Raw genomic sequence first — 17,055 nt, 5'->3', positions numbered from 1 at the left:
AAAGCAGGTATAATCACAAGCCCAAGTGTGTGTGGCTGCAGGCCATCAGCTCCATGGTTCATGTGTTTGATGCTGTTTGGTAAGAACAGCTGCAGATGCTGAACTGTATTATGACCTTTTGTCCTATATTCTTCTGTAGTTTAAATAGAAAGTTTAGTTTTAATTATGTGTTGTCTGTCTACACACAGCTATCATTATGTTTTGGGCGGCAGTAGCTCAGTCTATAGGTGACTTGGCTGGGAACCGTAGGGTCGCTGGTTCAAGTCCCTGTGTGGACCATGTATGGAGCGTGGACTGGTGGCTGGAGAGGTGCCTGTTCATCTCCTGGGCACTGCCGAGGTGCTGTTGAGCAAGGCACCAAACCCCCAACTGCTCGGGGCGCTGGTCACTGGCAGCCCCCTCGCTCTAACATCCCTCCTTAATTGCATGTTTAGGTCCTGGTTGTGTATGTGTGTATTTCGGGCATGTGTGTGTAACATGTATAATAATAAGAGTGAAAATTGAATTTCCCCGTGTGGGATAAAAGTAATTATTTTTCTTCTTTTCTCAAGGGCGAGGCAGAATTGATCATTATTCTTTCAGAATACTATCTATCCAGTATACCGCCGACCACCCTAAGATGCCAAATCAGACTCTTATCATGTGAGCTGAAGCTACTGGTTGTCCTTTGAACCCGCTTTAAACCTTTAGGTGACCGTGCTTTTCAAGCTCATGCCCCCAATCTTTAGGACAGCTCGCTCCCCTTATCACTGCGATCCTGAGACTCTTGTGTTGCTTTAATGAAGTAGCTAAAAACATTTTTAGTCAGACAGGCTTTTGGTGACCCTATCCAAACTTGTTTATCTGTCTGTAGCCTCATTTATTTATTTACTGCTGCTGTGATTTTAATCCTGTCCGCCCTATGCTGTGTATTGTTGCTAACTCTCTTTTTATTGCTTTTATTGGGTTTTTAACGTTAAGCACTTTGTGATTCTATCTGTGAAAGGTGCCGTTAGGTCTTCCCCAAGTATATGTTTTAATATGATTTTTAAACCAAGATATGTTTAGGAAGTGGTGCACTCCTAATTCTGTTTATCCTCCTAGAATAACTGTGCTTGTGTGACTTTTGGCCGCCGGGTCGAAGAACTTTTCTGGGGGAAATCCTGGCTAAATATATAAACCTTAATCACCGACCTGGGCTTTTCTCATGCTTTTGTGTATCTCATGTCATCTCACTGCTTAAACTCTATTATAATTCATCACATCCATGCTGTTGCTGCATTTTTGGTTAATGATGGTATAAGTGCGTTTTTTTCCTTTAAGTGGCATCTGGGACAGAAAACAGAAAGGCAAGAAATAAAGATGATCGTTTCCCAGCTCTTTGCAGCTTTGCAACTAGGGGTGGGTGATATGGCAAAAATATCATATTACGATTTTTTTACAGTAAAATTAAGATAACAATTTTATTGTTATTGTATTTTTAATTATTTTGCAAGTAACTGAACTGTGAAACCAAAGTATTTCCCTATGTAAAAACATATAACAGAGCGTCAAGGCCAAAGAACCTTTCTGAACAGATTGGAATCAGTTTGAGTCAGTTCAATTTAGCCAACTTGTGCCAAATACAATGGACACTTAACAAACAGCTACCTAAATCTACCTGTTGCCTCTGCTGGCTTCGGTGTGGCTGGACTCCTTGCTGTCTCACTCTCAGCAGACTGTTTAGGATGCTGTCTCTTGATTCAACACGACAGTCTGACGCTCGGGTGATGTCAGGACACGCTAGTACTGTTTAGATTTTCAGCCACGACTTCCCACTCCTCTCTGAATCAAAAATGATGGGATGAGAAATCCTCGTCACTGCCTGTAGTTAGCTATGATTGTTGATCGACGTGTCTTTAGGGCGTTGCATGAGGCGGTCTTGCCAATAGTGGGATTTGGATGAAGAAAATAAAAAAATGCTGTCAGACTTTTATGTCCCCCAATTAAAAGAAAAATTCCTGTTCACACCACCGGTGTGATAAAAAATATCTCTGTCTACATGAAACCACAAAATCCGCCTCAAACAATGCCATGTACATGCCAAATCAGTAGTTGGCGATAGCACTCCTAACAGGAAGGCCATTTTAGCCAATCACAAGGCTGGAAAAATTCATACTGGAAAAACAACAATGGCGAACAAAGCCGGGCAGATTCCATCGTGTGGACTGACTGCGAAGTTGAGTTACTTCTCACTGTCACTCCTGAATTTAAAATCAGCAAAATTCAGGAAAATGTGGTAGTTGTTCTATGAGACACTGATAAGTTGGCACCAGTATTTTGGCTTGGTCTTCCATAACAGCAACTCTTTCAGCTGGCGTCTAAAACAGTAAACAGTAAAAAGGAAACAGTAAGTTGTATCCATGGAGACACGTGGAGCACCCACGTGTCTCCATGGATACAAATTACTGTTTCCTTTTTTTACCGTCGCACAGTGTGCCGTCACACAGTGTGCCGTCACACAATGTCTACAAGAAAATGCGGTTTTCCTCAGTTTTCCTTCCCACACGACACTGCTGAAACCGGACGCTTCAAAAAAGTTCACCCTGGACTCCGGTAACAAAAAAAAAACAGTTAAAGGAGCCCACAACTGCGGTTACGTGTGGATGAAAGGCCAAACCGTGCAGAGAAACACATGGTTTCAAAAATACTTATATCGTCATATTACCCACCTCTATTTTCAACCCTGGTGCCAGACATGAGCGTCGATATTGGATAATGCACTTACAGCATGCTTTAATCTGTGTATTGCAACTACAGCTAAGTTAAGATTAGGAAAATATCCTGGTCATATTCCGAGATATTCACAGGTGACTGACCATGCAAGGCTCAATATGTCAGAACAAGAACTTTAAATTGGATCCTGTACTGTCTCAAACAACAAAGGCTTCTGAGAGAGAAGAAGTCAAGCTGATAGTTTTCCAAGCTGCCTTTTATACTAAACGTAATCCTTATAGAGAAAGACAGATCAATCCCTCAGTCCACCTTAATAAAACCTGATGGCTCACACCGCCAAGACCTGTGAACAGATGGAAGTAGACAGAAAATGGGCTGTAATCAACTCAGGGTCCTTACAACACACACACACACACACACACACACACACACACACAAAAGGCCCCTGACAGTGCCTGGGCTACATCCCAGCTGTGTTAGTGGAGATCTTAAAACTATAAAAGCAGAATAGACCCAGATGCCGACTTTGTTCTTCATGCGGCTCTAACAGACTCTTCTTTGACGTCTCAGCTCACTTGTCCTTATGTAGATGACTCTGACTGTGTTTTAAGGTCTTTGAACGCATTCAGATCTGTCAGGTTTTATACGCTTTACTCTTAAAATGACACAAGGTCGATATAAACTCTTTTCAGCATGTGAACGTTTTGTAACGTTTTGGTAAGAGGAGAGCTAATGGATGTCTTCAGGCTTTAGAAAATCTAGCCAGCGTTCCTAATGGCTCAAGGCAGAGAAGGGAAAACTGCAGGAAGAGGTCTCACTCTGCTGCAAATCCTGGAGTTCTTTTTTTATGCTTACCTACTGCGGCGCTTTAAGGTTAGCAGGAAGCTCTTTTGAGGCGTGTCTTAAAACAAAATAATGAATATCTCGACAGACGGAAATCAGTTTTGCCTGCAGTAAACCTCCAGGGTCGAAATGTGTTTTTGGGGCTTTGACTTTGATTTGTGCCGAAGACTTTTCTCTTTCAACCTTCTCACCAGAAATATCAATAAAGCAATACCTGCCATGGCTGCTGTACCAAAGCAATCACACTTTTATGTACATTGAATCTAAGAGTTATAATCACTGACCCAATCACACAGAGGACTTGCACTACTGTGTGTCTGTGTGTGTGTGTGTGTGTGTGTGTGTGTGTGTGTGTGTGTGTGTGTGTGTGTGTGTGTGTGTGTGTGTGTGTGTGTGTGTGTGTGTGTGTGTGTTAAATGGGCAGAAAGAACAATAAAATGCACTTAGAACTTACAGTAAACTAACGGCTCCAGATGGTGCTTATTATTCAATTAGAAGCGTCTCTCACTGTTTAGGTTATGTAATACAGTAACACACACACACACACACACACACACACACACACACACACACACAGGCCGGATTGGTTAAATATCCAGCCAGAGTGCATAATTGTGGCTTTCTTGCCAACAGCTGGTAAACTATAAATACTCCACTGTAAAAAAAAATGCATTTAGATTAATGCTAAACATATGTTATGTCACCAGTGTTTAGTGCTATTTCTTTCATGGAATCACACATGGAGACACAGATTTCCTGCACAAGCTCCCTTTAATGAACCTGTGCAGGTTTCTTTTTGGACGTGGTGGATTTTCCACCTAAAGACCTGAGAGGGATTTATCACATGTGGTCAATGTCCTCAATATACTGTATGCGTGACCCTTCCCTAAAAGCATATGCATAAAGTAGAGAGTTACACAGCGGAGTTTACATGCAGAATACGTCAGAATACCAGGAGAACAGCACTTGTTTGTGGTAACAGACTCTTTTCTGAGGCGTCTAAAACCAGATGCAGACGTCTCAGTGAATCTGGTCCAGTCTTAAATCAAAACACGCTCACTCAGCCGTCATTAAGCCATTACAAGTTGAAACTGAAAACCGATGACTTCTGTTTAATCTTAATGTTAACATTTTATGTCTGCTGTTGAAAAGAAGACTTGCTACTTTTGTTCCTGCTGTCTGCACAGAGCACGAAAAAGATGACACACTGAGTAAATACATTAGTATATTTCCGTTACTATCAGAACAAATGTAATATTTATGAGCACGATTTAAAGTGGTTTAATAGGACTCTCTGTTTGTTTGATTTGATGCTCTGTGTGATCTGTGACAGGTCTTTTTATCTCCACTGCGGTGGATAAACTGTGTGACTTAAATAGTTTTTGCTGCTAATAACTCTGAAAGTGTTCTGAGCAAAAACATTATATATTTTTATATTTTAAAAGAGCTCTCACTTACCGTGTTGCTGTCACAAGTTCTGATTTGCGCTCACTTTTTGGGGGGTAAGAAGCATCTTTACAGTTTCTTTTGATGATGTTACACACTTTTAGTCCACTTTTTTTTAGATTGGACATCTCACTTAACATGGTTTGGGAAAAATGTCCTGATCTGAGCATCCAAATTGGAAAATATTCACTACTAAGCAAACATATGCACTATGTGACTGGAATACAGTATGTGAGGTTTCTTTTCCTGAGGCTCTTGGGATGTGGTGTGGTTTTTCTGGAGCCCTTATTTAACCCTTTACATTTTGAAAACAGTGTATAGCCTTTAAGTAAATATTCCTGTGGTGTAGTCAAAGACTGGAGCCTGTATCTATCTGAGGCATTCAAACGTTATCTTCTCCAAAAACTGTGGTGAGTGGCCTTGATTTATTCAGCAGTGTTCCAAAGCTATGTAAAGCATTTGCATTAAAAGCTTTCCCCAAAACCGCGCAGAAAACATGTACAGTCTGCAGTGAGCCTCGCTTCAGTTAGTTTCCTGCCCTCCTCGGTTCACAGAACACACTCTAACAAGCAAGTCACAACGTTGTTTTTCACAGGATTTTACATTTACAATCTGAAGCGAGCGCAGTTTATTTGGTATAATACTAAAAGGGCTGAGCCACCGATCACACATCCTGCATTAAATTAATGCCAAACTTTGCATTTTACTCGTCGGCTCAACCCCGTCTCAGCTGCACCACAACTTACACCGACACAGAACATCCCATAATTAGCTGACGGATTATGGTGCACCTTACAGTTTAGCAGATCACATCCACGCATTATAATTAAAGTAATTAGGCCTCCCTCCTATCTTCCTCTCCCTGCTTCGTTAAATTCAATCCAAGTAAACGCATAATATTGAGACTGGAAATGAATTTTTTATTTAGAAATGTGAAACTTTGAGATGGTGCACTCGGTGGGGGAAGGTGAAGTGATGAAACAGCACATTACAGCTGTGAGGAAGAGCTGATAACATTAATATTGCAAATAATTGCATGTGTTAATTTCCTTTAAAAAGGTTATATGCCATGATGCAGCCAGAAAGGACTCACAAATAATGTATATGCATACAGTACTTGTGCGTAATCTAGTTATAATAATGAACTGGAATCAGTCTGTAAAGTAATTCCGTCTTTGCTGGGTGACACTAGACCAGATCCCATATCCACTTTTACCTAGAAAGGCACTCATAGCGCTTTTCAACCGATAGGTACCCGGTTCCGTTCATTTTGAACTGTTCCGAGTATTTCGATCAAAAATAACTTGGTTTGGAACCTGAAAACGTATTAATTATTACTTTCCGGTTCCAAACCGGAAAAAACAGCTTTTTATTTCAGTGCAAACTGGTTCAAACGTGCCAACACCCTCCGTTGCAGAAGGATCCTAGATTCCAATGGTTCTGTACAACACTGCCGGAAACACGGGCTGGTTCGTTAGATGGCACCAAGGTTCAGATAATTCTGAATGGAACGGGTTCTTGAACCTTGTTGTTCGAAAAGCGCTATCAGAGAGCGCAGACCTCCGACGAGGCATGCTCTATCTTTCAATGTTAATGCAGTGTCAATTTTCCCAGTCAGGAGCTCATTTTTTAGGTTATTCTAACACCATGTACATGAACGCAGCACATATGCCATATCTTGCAATGTTAAGGAAAGAGAAAAATAATTAAAATATCTGCCCCGTTATTCAGATCTTCTCCAAAATGTAAAGAGTTCTACTTAGGTCCGTGCTACACCCTCAAAGTTTCATAAAAATAAGGCCAGTAGTTTTTTCTGTAATCCTGCCGACAAACAGACAAACAGGGGTAATGAAAGGCCAGAATCAATAATGTCAAATAATGTGAATCCACATATCATTTTATGTCTTTAGACTGGAAAAAGATGAGAAAGGACTGAGAGTGGTGCTACGCATATAAAAGTCACATGCTTCGGTGAAGTGATAAACTACAAAAAATATGACCGTAAAGGGAGAGCAAACACATGGGTCTTGTCAAAGAACAGACAGAGAGAAATAATTTTAAATACACATCAGGAGGACTTATAATAACCTGATTTACAGCTGGCTTGAAATCAGTTTGTGCTTTATGATATCTTAGTAAAATACATCCTTGTCTGCCTGTAGACTTGGTTTATGGTTAGAAATGTAGATAGAGCAGGATAGAACTTTAGATATTCTGTGTTTCTGTTACCACACTCTTCCCTGCTCAAAATTAGAAATTAAATTTCCAATCAGACAATGATTAAATGCTAATGGGTGCAAGGAGGCAATGATAATTACCTGCTAATGTACTTGACTGCACCTCCAGATGTCTTTTGCTCTCACATCTCATCACATTGTTCAGCCAAGTAGTATTTGAAACCATTAGAGTGATCAGACATCACACCAAAGCACCACCAGGATGTGGACAGACTTGATCCCCATGGCTTTCGTTATGGACATATAATAATCTCATCTTTGGCATTAATATTTTATCTTATATTTTAGAAGATAACGTTAGTCCTCGAATGGACGATGTATCAATTTTGTAATTTTGTTCAAGTTTGCTACCATGAGAAACTAACAACAACCAACAAACTGATCCCAAGAAAACAATAAATAAATACGTAAAGGACAACCCTCCCACATTCCTGAGAGAGAGAATGTAGCGAGGAGAAGGGAAAAACAAGGCTGGTTTCCCATCAACAGAACAATCATTTGGTATGCAGCAGTAATGATGAGGCTAATTGCTCTCTGAACCAGTTTTCTTCTAAAGTGAATACCTTCTGCCACAGCCCCTTTCTCTAATAGGGTTCTGCCATTGAAATGACACATCAATCGTTGCTGCAGCAATTAAATGTCGGGTCTCCCAGTTGCCCTTCTCCCACACGGTTAACGATTTTATCCCCGAGAGTGCAGAAATCGATACACTGCTAACAAAACACAGTTGTTCATATCTGCAAGGCTTTGCTTGCTTTTGAAATCTTTGGACTCCAGCTTGCTTTGGAAATGTGACTTTTTTCACAGTGTGCTGAATGTCAGTGTGGGATGAAGACTTACCGCAGGAAATTTGTGACTGAAATACAGTTTGACATCTTTAGGACTTTTTTTTTTTATCCTCAAGTAATAGTTTGACATTTTTGAGCAATACACCTATTCACTGTCTGCATTGTTGAATAAAATGCTACATCCAGCAGCGGGTTAGCATAGCTTAGCATCAAGACTGAAAATGGGAGCAAACACCTACGGATAGTAACACAATCAACCAGTCAGCTCCTCTGAATGTCAGTCATTAACATGTCATATCTTGTTTGTTTAATCCATACAAAAAACAAAGTTTAAAAATGTCAATTTTGATTATTTCTTGGCTGGGACCAGCTACTTTCTGGATCCTCTGCTGGTTGCCTCATCTCTACACTTGTACAGAATAAACAAACATGATATAACGTGTTAATTTAACATCTTATTTGAATGCACGGCCGAAACAATCATCAAACTGGAGTAGGATGGTTAGCCACCATGCTAACAGCATTAACCCTTATCGAGTCAGCCAGCTAACCTTAGCTAACGTTAGCTTTGTAGAGATCGGGGGGTTTCTGAAACTGAATGCCACACATATAAAGAAAAAACTGCTTTTCAAGCTCAGTGTTGATGTAACTAAGATATCTGATATAAAAAAATGTTTTTCCATGGACAGATTTAAGCAACAGAAGTGCCTCAGGTCACCTCATCACTGTCGTGCCACTAATAAAAGTGAAGCTCACCGTCCCGTGTAATACTTAAACGAGCCAAACGTTGATTCATGATAACAAAAGCATTTTGACTTGATGGACGTCATTTTTTAATTAACAGTATTTTTTCATCTTTTGATTCTCAAGTAGTCTGTCTGCCATAGGTCTGTGTCTGCTAATCCCAGAATGCATTGCATTGCTCGCTCTCGTTCATGTCACAATTCCTCTCTACAGTTTATCTAAAAGGACACGAGAGTGGTTTGCAGCCATTCTTCTATCTACACTACAGTGCTCCCATCAGCACTCAGTACATTCTTCATCCCTCTGCTCACACCCGCTGCTCTCATTAGACAAAGCTCTGCTGCCACAGGGTGGAAAATTACTACTGGCTAATGTTAAGGTGTTGAAATGGTCGTCATTAGACACGCTCATTACCATCAAAGTCTCATTTGTGGATGGAGAGACTCGAGCTTAGAGACGAGTGAGGTCTGTGCGTGTGTCCAGGCCTGTGAGAGTGAAATAAGAAGAGATTGCAGCCAGTCAGAGTTCATTAGGACTCATTAGATCCTTTGAGGTTGTTCAGCTTCGTCCCGGCAGAGAACCAGCATCCTCTCATCTCTTAATCCTCTCTTTTGATCCTGTGTAATGCCAATGACACCAGAACAACACTCGTTGCATGACTGCTGAAGTTTGTTTCTTGGGTCTGCATGTTAGTTAAAAAAACTTTTGTGGGTCCCTTTGTTGCAAAAGCTCGCAATTAGCTTTGTTAATGTAAAAAAAAATGGTGGCTTTCATCCTGCCTAGTCCAAACAAGCCCTGTGTAACTTTGAACAATGATTAATGTGCTTTTATTGTTCACTTTCTATGGTGGTGTTTATATTACTTTCATATTTCGGTTTGCTTTGAGCCCTAGTTACTGTTAAAGTTTTTCCAAGCAATAAGCTCTGCTGGATATCAGACGTCAATAATAATTTCATTAAATGCTTTTTTTTTGAAGATGCATTTTGTATTGGCTTCAGATTGCAGCCCCACTCAGAGCAAATGACTCCAGTTGCCTCAGAAGATGATGAGGCTTTTCAGGTATTTTCAATCTTTAGTGCAGACATTGTAAAGTAAAGGAACAAATGCAACAGAATGTGAGTAAATCACAATACTACAATTTACCCTCAGAGAGAAATAAAGCTACAGTATGATTCTCTTTTTCCCTCTGCCTTTGAAAGGTAGCAACAAATCAGCGAGATAATAAAACCACAGAGCATAATCATGGGGAAATATTGCCCATGTCAGGGAGTGTGATCCAGTAGGTAAAGCAACAACAACAAAAAGTCTTTAAATATAATTCATAAGTAATTTAGAGAGACAAAATTTGAGATTTGAGAGTTGGAGAAGTGAAGATGAAACTGCATGTTTCACTTTGATCACCCGAGCTCTTGTCTTTTATTACCTTATTAAAAAGACTTGCGTCCCCTGTCAGACCACCTGGTGCTGCTATTGTTGACATTTTGAAATGTTCCAGGGAGATTTTGTTTTTGTTTGGATGAAACTTTTAGTGTGTTTTGGTGCAGTGTTTGCACATTTTCGTAGCCAACAAAGTGTATAGAGAAGAGATGAATTCCTAGCATTTGTAGTAAGGATGGGCACGAGGAGTCAAAATAAAGGACTTGCATCAATTCATTGAATAAATAATTAAGTTAATTTGAAACAAGGACTGCTCTGGGAATCGAGCACTCACGCCCATCCCTAATTTGTATTATTTTAATATTTTGACCACTGCAGAGATCTCTCTCTCATATCAAGTTGTTTTTGTCTATAATAGTTATGTATGACCAAGACACCAAACGTCTGGGGGAAGCAAAATTACTAAAACTGATGCAAAATGAGCACAAAGGGAAAAAAAAGGGTAAAAAATAGATGCAAAATCTCCACGAAAGGAAGCCAAATTACTAAAAACAGATAGAAAACCACAATAAAGGGATGCAAAATGACCAACAGTAGACTCTTTGAGGCTGTGTGTTGTTCCCGTGTAGACAGGATGGGGGGCCTCTCACATGTGTGTGCCCATTGTCTCATAATCCGGCCTTGGATGCAGGCACTCGTTCGTAGAAAATATCTGAAACACCCGGTTTCTATTAAAACACATGTAGATTTGTTCTAACAACACACATGCAAAGTTTTTCATTTGATGTTAGAAAACGAGTTTGCGGTGAGTCAGAAAGGCTGATTCAGTTTAGTCTTTATCTGACTGATAGTTCTATGTAATGTGATAATGTAGCTGTCTTTAGTGAATATATATGTAGACATTAACATGTGTTTGGTGTATTTGACTTTACAGTTACAGTTTGTTTTTTGAACCCGTTTTCTGGAGATTGTTTTGACAAGCAAATGTCAAGAGTGCTCTGCAGAATATTCATGATCAACCGTATTCAAACTACAGAAAAGGGTAGAGTTTACGTCTCTTCAATAGTGTCATGATGTAGTTGGTTTACACAGACAGCGTCACATTAAGCCAAGCAATTACAATAGTGATAAAGAAATTCATGTAAAAGTTCTGACCTATTTCCAGCTTTTCCAGTACGTGACAGCAGAGACATGTTTCATCCAGCAGCTACAGCTGGGACTCGAGCCTGCCTGGTAGAAGTCTCAGCGAGTTTCTCAGCTGTGACTTTCTTCCAGCTGACAGATGAAATTTGTGGCATTTCGCTGTCACCCTATCGATCTGCCTGCTATCACTGTCATTTATGCAAACTCCTCCAAGGACGTGAACCGAGCCGCCCCCAGGAGGTGAGAAGAGGATCACTCTCTCACACTTTCTCTGCCTGGCTCACACTCTCTCTCTCTCTCTCTCTCTCTCTCTCTCTCTCTCTCTCTCTTTCTCTCTCTCTCTGTTTTTCCTAACACACTCACACCTCAGAATGATGCACACACATACACACACACACACACACACACACGCACACAAACACTGCATACCAGCAAACCGCCGCTGTATTCGGTAAAAGTTTTTTAAGCTGACAGGGCAATTTCTTTTAGAATTCAAAATGAATTAGTTAAACAACGAATACATCATTAATGTTAATCTGAATCACATTAACTTTTCCTGAAAGTCCAAATAAGAGATTTAAGTTGAGACTCAAGAGAATAACAGATTTAATGTTTCAGCAGAATAATAAAATGTAGCCTGATATAAAGCAGGTTGCAGTAGTTTGGTTACTTTAAGTGCATGTAAATAATGTATGAATAAATAAGATTCTTACCGCATGGTAACACTTAAAGTTTTATGTACACGTAGAGGGGTCAGTATACACGGAGAAAAAACAAAAAAATAACCTATCTTTCATCTGCTTGTAGCATCGTGTTCCCCGCTCTGTTCATAAGAGGCCTCATTAGTTTTACAGCCTGCACTTCACTGTTTGGGTCAGTCTCACTGCTCTCTTTAAAACTATTTTTCCAGCCTCAGCAAGCAGCTCTGTCCGCTGTTCACTGGTTATCTCAAAGTTAGCAACTATCTGGTGAACAAAGTGGGGCGTTTAGCAGCTTAAGAGCCAGCTATTTCCTCCGGGAAGTCGATTGGAGACTCGAAATTGAAGGTGAAGGGCGTCTGGTGGCTGGAGTGGTTAGAGCAGTCGCCCCAGGTAAAGAGGCTGAAGGCCCTCGAGGCAGCGGCCGCGGGTTCAAGTTCGACCTGCTGCCCTTTGTTGCATGCCCCCCCCCCCCCCCCCTCTCTCTTTCACCCCATTTCCTGCCTGTCCTATAAAATAAAGGCTTGAAATATATTTGTCTTTAAAAAATTAAAAGAAAACGAGAGAATATTGGACTTTGCTCAGTAGGTGATAATATGCCAGTGTTGTGATTACAGCTTGAAAGTGCAAAAAGCTTCTTTAAGATGTGGGTTCCATTTAGTACGTTATAAAATATTCAACTCTTATTTCGACTTATTCCTTAATATTCCTAATTTGATACAGGTCATGTATTGTTATCGTTTGGATATTTCAAATTAGGCCTCATTTCCAAATTTAGCAATTTATGATTAAAACATGTATGATATGGATGTATTATTCACCTTTAAGAATTCAGAATATTTGTCTCAATTGAGGTTTCTACCGCAGTTAGCAACACACAGCCTCTTTCCTGTTTATGTTGAGCTCTGCAACTACTGTAGCCAACAGTTTGCAGGGCTGGAGTAGAGCTGCATGCCCAAAAGAAATGAAACACAGGCAAAACACATCTGAAAGACTTGGATATTAATGGGTTTTTGAATATGCCAATGTTTTCAAGGAGGTGGTTGAAGAGATGAAAGACTGAGGTCCACTACCGGTGGAAAACTTTGAATAAATCGTATTTTGTAAACTGCATGTTAACAGGGATATTAGTGTAATATTAATTTTAATTAGCAAAGTAGGTAGCCAACAGTGTAGGGATTTTGTCTCTTAATAGGGGCAAAACAAATTAATATTCTTGCATCGTCCTCCCACCATGTACTGTAGGAGACACTTCACATCAGATCAATATGGGTTCATAGAAAGAACTATAATTGGTCTGCTTGGACTGTTTCTGGACTGATCCTATCTTTTAACACATTTGTATTTCACAGTTTAGAAAAGCCAACGTCCTACTTTTCCCCCTCTATGTTATTGTACACGTTTGCTTCAGGTATAAAATGAATGTAATGCACAAAACTGCGTGTTGTGGCAGTTCAAAGGGTTAAATCATAAGCTGTAACCACACAACACCTCGACAGAGATAATATAGCCTTAAGGCAGGAGTTCCTTTAACAAGAGCACAGTCTGGGAGGATCAGTTAAGGGCAAGAAAGTCCTCTAAACTGTGTGTATTGTAGAACTCACAAAGCCTGAAAGTCAGGATGGCTGGCTAGTATTATACGTACTAGGACTACGATTGTAATGCTTCTATTTTTCCCCCGGAATTTTGTTCTTTAGCATTATAGGTTCTGTGTGTAACTTTGACATGTATTAGACATTTTAATGCCAATGGGCGAATGGTTTGTTAACAAAATGAGACCTTCACAGACTTTCTCGGTTGCCCCTAACATCCTGTGGACTGACTTCTATGTAAAGGACTCGGGGCAAATTGTTCGGAAACTTTCCAAAGGAAGTGACATTTTGCACGCTCCCGTGTCCCTGGCCTCTGTTCAGCTCACCTACTGCCAACAGTTCATCATTAGCGACTTTAGCCTGTGGCTCGGCTGCACAGCATGAATCAGCTGTCGATTGCTTCACAAACATCAACCCAACGTTATTTTCTAAATATGACTTCAATATTTCAACATGATGCCAGTTAATCATGTTCAGTCTTTCTGTTTTGGCCGCTGGTGTCACTCATAACAAGAGTTTTCTGAATATTAATTTTAGTTGTTTTTTTTTAGGTTTATTTAATCAAATAATTAAATCCCCTTTATTAATAAGGTTACTTTCAATTATTGTGAGTATGGACCCGAAATATTGGCAGCCCCCTTGAAATAGTATCTACTTTTCACACATTGCTGGTTTGAAACATCGAATTTCTGTTGATGCTTCATGATGACAATACAAGCAGCCTTTTTCTTTCAGCAAAATTGTCTTTCTCCTCGTGTCTGACACACACACACACACACACACACACACACACACACACACACACACACACACACACACACACACACACACACACCCACACACTGTTAATTGTGTCTGCCTCCTCGTCTCACTGACCATTTGTCAGGCAAATTACGCTGATGAGTTTGGACGTGTTTGTTCATGAGGATCTCGACAGCCTCTGCTGGTGTGTGTGTTTACTTCGATACGTGTGTGTGTGCGCGCTTGTGTTTTTGAAATTTGTTCTTTGTGTGCGTTTGTGCTTGTGTGTGTGTGTGTGTGTGTGTGTGTGCAATTGTGTATGCCTGTTTGTGCGTGTGAGCGTGTGTGTGTGTGTGTGTGTGTGTGAGCGTGTGCATGCGTATGTGTGTGTGTGTGTGTGTGTGTGTGTGTATCAGCAGACCCCACAGCATTATGATTAGTGCATTTCATCTGCAGAAGTGTGCTGATGACTCTCGGGATGTGATGGAGATTTTAGCTCCTCTAACTGTTTTGTCTGCTCCATTCACTTCCTAAGCTGATGAGATACTGAGCTGACTGAATCATTTAGAAAAATATGTTTTTTTGGGCGCAAACTGAATTCTCTTAGCTTTATTCAGCTGCTCGCACCTCACCTCGGAACTCGGACGTTTCAGTCCTCATTTGAGAAAGTAGAGGAAAAGACAGATTTCAAAACCCTGTGGAATAAACGTGTGATTGTAGCCTCTATTTAAAAAAAGTATTGAATTCACTGCTTCTATTCGATCTGAATACCACTCAGTGTAGTTTTGGTCCCGACTGGAATATTTCAACAATGACCTTTTTCTCTAGTACCAGTTAGGGCTTATGGCCAAATATTTAATCTCTCAATGTTGATAATCAGTACATCACAATATAGCACGTTTTATGGCAATTCAATAAATGCTTTACATGCAATAGCCACATGGTAAAGCTTATTTTTGTATACTCATGTGTGAATTAAATACTTGACAAATAAAAAATATCGAGTATTTTCTCATTTTATTTAGAACTTTAGTGCAAAACAAACAAAACATGCAGCGATCAGAATCTAAAGCGGCGTCCTAATGACAGCAATATTGCCATAGCGCAGTTTGGTTGCTGATTTTTTGAGAAAAATATATACCATAGATCATTTAGACGATTTATACGCTCATATCGCCCATCACCACTTTGGTTTATGACCAAATACCTGCATAAGTAAGCCTCAGCTTCAGTTTTAGTTTGTTCAGTTGTAGTTTAGTTTAGTGTGTTAGCATGCTATCTGGCTAGATTAAGCATGGTGAACATGGGAAACATTATGTCCGCATTTATAGCATCATCGTTAGCATGCTGTCGTTAGCATGCTGTCGTTAGCATGCTATCGTTAGCATGCTGTCATTAGGGGGCTGTGCCTAAGTATAGGCTCACAGAGCTGCTAGCTTTGCTGAAAACTTACCTTTTCAATGAGAAATTGACAACGACAACAACAAAAATAAAAGTTAATGATAATATTGACGTGTTGGTAAAGTTAAAGAAAAATAATGTTAAGAAAAGGCAAAAATAATGTGTAAGTCACATGAATCTTGAAATAAAAGTCAAATAACGTTTTTTTTCAATTATATAAATGTCAAAATGTATTTAATATGCAATATACAGGCAAAAAAATGTTGCTGATCACATTCACATTAAGAGGTCAGCAGAATCAAATGAGGGAATGGCTGAGAAGCTCCTAATGTGTCGAAGTAAAGCTCTGTGGCTGTCAGCAGTGTGTAAGGCATAAACAAACAGGAATTTAAAAAATACCGGCACTTGTCAAACTAAATCCTTTCATCTCTCAGTGAGGCATGTCGAGGCATAAAAAGTGGATGCAATTGTTTCAAAGAAAAGCTTTTGCCCTCCTTTTTCTACCCTCCTTTTCTCTCTTTTCTAATTCTGTTGACAGACTTTGGTCCAGAGTAAACAAAAGGCTCCTTTACCACCATCGTACGGTTCAATGTGCTGAATTATTGACTTGTTTTTTTTTTTCAAAGAGGCAACACATAGCTTTGATTCTCATGGCCGGGAGAGAAGCATGTCTCATGGTTTTTCATGTGGAAATTTAAAACCCATTTCTGTCCCCTCTCTCTCTCTCTCTGCCTGTGAGCAGGGGATCACTGTGCTGTCAGATTAGAGCTCTCGGGATGGCCGCATGTATTTTTGGGACAGATTTAAAGGTCAATCTCATGCACAACAGTTTGCTTGTGTTATTTTTATCCCTGGCAAAACGAGGCATCAGCCAATCTCTAATTTATAACAGTGGGGCATCACTGATGCGTCTGAGCTAATACTGGAAACACCCAGGCATGCACCAGAATATTTCTGTATACTGTATGGAGCTGTGTACCAGCTACCACGGCTCATTTACTTGTCATCTTCGCTTATTTGCAATGCAATAACAGCATTAATAATTTGCATTTATCTCCCTGCTTTATGTCCTCTTTGCATTTGAGCTGTAAGCTGTTTTAAAAAATTATGATAATGTAAAGTGGGCCAAGTTTATGGCATTGGCAACAGAACTGTATACATCTTTGCACAAGTGTTGCCACATTATAGTGCATATTCTTAATCCTAACATTACCTTGCGTAAAGCACATGCTATTGCACATGAAAAGAAATCATTATGATGGTTTGTAGCAACCAATAATGGCATAATTTAGTGTTAGTACATGGCACAGTATTTGACATTTAGTATGCAGACTTTTTACATTTACGAGAA

At 39.9% G+C, this 17,055-nt stretch overlaps 1 protein-coding gene across 1 annotated transcript in view; it reads left to right on the top strand.

Moving 5' to 3' along the window:
• fam184ab (family with sequence similarity 184 member Ab) overlaps nt 1-17,055 on the top strand; it is a gene marked incomplete at both ends in the record, with an annotated part of 143,909 nt that overhangs the window by 39,802 nt on the left and 87,052 nt on the right. The gene's annotated exons all lie outside the window — the stretch shown is intronic.

The sequence above is a fragment of the Echiichthys vipera genome (genome assembly GCF_963691815.1).
Source record: "Echiichthys vipera genome assembly, chromosome: 19".
NCBI lineage: Eukaryota > Metazoa > Chordata > Actinopteri > Perciformes > Trachinidae > Echiichthys > Echiichthys vipera.
Note: the sequence above shows the minus strand (reverse complement) of the source record. Positions and strands in the feature narration are given on the sequence as shown.